At 45.5% G+C, this 2,091-nt stretch overlaps 1 pseudogene; it reads right to left on the bottom strand.

Annotated features, from left to right (window-relative positions):
* Positions 1 to 1,357: 1,357 nt before the first annotated feature.
* LOC126264055 (5S ribosomal RNA) lies at positions 1,358 to 1,475 on the bottom strand (annotated as a pseudogene).
* Positions 1,476 to 2,091: the final 616 nt, after the last annotated feature.

The following is a 2,091-nucleotide window of genomic DNA, read 5'->3' as shown; positions in this document are numbered from 1 at the left end:
ATAGTGACGAAGAGATGGAAGCCCGTCGTCTGCTTATCTGCCAAGGTCATCGAAGAGAGAGAAGTGGGTTGATATATTTTTTGAAAAGGCAAAGGAAATAATTTCGTTCCATTATTCCGGGAAAACTAAAAGATTGAGCTACAGAACAGTACAGAAACGATATCGTATGGTGCAAGACATACATCACTTACGATATTTACGTCATGTGGTAGAGAAAGAGGAGTAAGATCAGCGCTCAAAACGATCATGTAGTTGGTCGACGAGAACTGTTGTACACACCGACGTTCACGACAGGGATATTCGTGCTTGGGGTTTGAAAAAAGTCCGAGAAATAGGACTGGTTCGATTCACTGAATCTATCCATGGATGGGTTCCTAGGTTTAAATGGAGACGCCGTCTTGGCTCACGGGCAGTAACAAAATGTATGATCACTAAAGCTTGGACCGAGTGAGGTGGCGCAGTGGTTAGCACACTGGACTCGCCTTCGGGAGGACGACGGTTCAATCCCGCGTCCGGCCATCCTGATTTAGGTTTTCCATGATTCCCCTAAATTGCTCCAGGCAAATGCTAGGATCGTTCCTTTGAAAGGGCACGGCCGACTTCCTTCCCCTGTGTCCCTAATCCGATGAGACCGATGACCTCGCTGTCTGGTCTCCTCCCCCCAAACAACCCAACCCAACTAAAGCATGGACTACCGATGGTGACGCGAATCAAAGATGTGACGATTTCTGCAAGCAGGCGGTGTGCTTAATGAACACAATGAAACGTACAGCGATTTATAATACTGATCAAAGTGGTATACGGAAATAACCTCACCCATGGCGAGCTCTGCATTTCAAGGGAGAGATGTCAGTAAGAAGTTCGTCGTGGCATGATCTTGCACCAACTTATTCTTAAACCATCCAACCCTTCACGTTGGCAAGTGGATACGTGTTTTCAAAGATGCTGATAATTTACTAGAAACCTAGAGGTCAATTTGTAGTGCGAGTTGTGCAACACATGCTGAAACAGTAAATTTGATTCCAGTTGCCTTTCGAGGCCTAATCACTAGACAAATCTTGACGCAATCCTTTCAAGATGTTTACTCCCCATATGCAACGAAAGAGTCTCTTCTTCTGGATGATTCGTTTGGGATATATCGTCATAAAAACTCCCGAACAGGGCATGAAGGCGCAACGGTACCGACCGGCCGCCGTGTCATCCTCACAGCCCATAGGCATCACTGGATGCGGATATGGAGAGGCATGTGGTCAGCACACCGCTCTCCCAACCGTATGTCAATTTCCGAGACCGGAGCCGCTACATCTCAATCAAATAGCTCCTCAGTTTGCCTCACTATTGCTGATTGCACCCCTTATGCCAACAGCGCTCGGCAGACCGGATGGTCACCTATCCAAGTGCTAGCCCAGCCCGACAGCGCTTAACTTCGGTGATCTGACGGGAACCGGTGTTACCACTGCGACAAGGCCATTGACCACATATCGTGATAGGTCTGAAATAAATGCTATTCGGCCGCAAAACACGGTGTATACAGTCAAGACCTTACCTCCTGTTTGCACACTTTATATTCAACCATTTGATGTGCTATTCTTCTGACAGTTACGATGTGCGGAAGCGGACTGAAGATCACAGTATCCTTAACGACTACCAGTTCACACCATCGTCGAGGGATTCAGTTTCGTTGCTGATGTGTATTCTACACAATCAGTTCTGTCCTCCAGTCTTCACAGACTTTGTTCGGTAATTCTGGACCCAAGCTGGATATGATGACTTCAGATTAGAGATGTTTCAAAGACCGACCGAACGTATTTTTGATGTTCAAACGCAGTGTGACTCGGAAGACTGTTTCATGCAGACATTCATGAAGTGCTTTTACTATGATAAGCAACTATGTTTACGGCACTTTATACTCTGTGGTCATATTCATCCTAATAATGTTTTTCAAGAGCTATCAGCAACCCACTATTTGAACTCGGTGACTGAAAGTGTGCACGATTGTCAGGTGCAATGTAATTGTCAATGGCAAATATTGTGTGCGTATTTGTAATGTACATGTAAAACTCTTACATAGAAACCAAAACTTTGTTAACA

The sequence above is a fragment of the Schistocerca nitens genome, chromosome 6 (genome assembly GCF_023898315.1).
Source record: "Schistocerca nitens isolate TAMUIC-IGC-003100 chromosome 6, iqSchNite1.1, whole genome shotgun sequence".
In the NCBI taxonomy this organism is placed as follows: domain Eukaryota; kingdom Metazoa; phylum Arthropoda; class Insecta; order Orthoptera; family Acrididae; genus Schistocerca; species Schistocerca nitens.
This window is presented reverse-complemented; position numbering and strand designations above follow the sequence as displayed.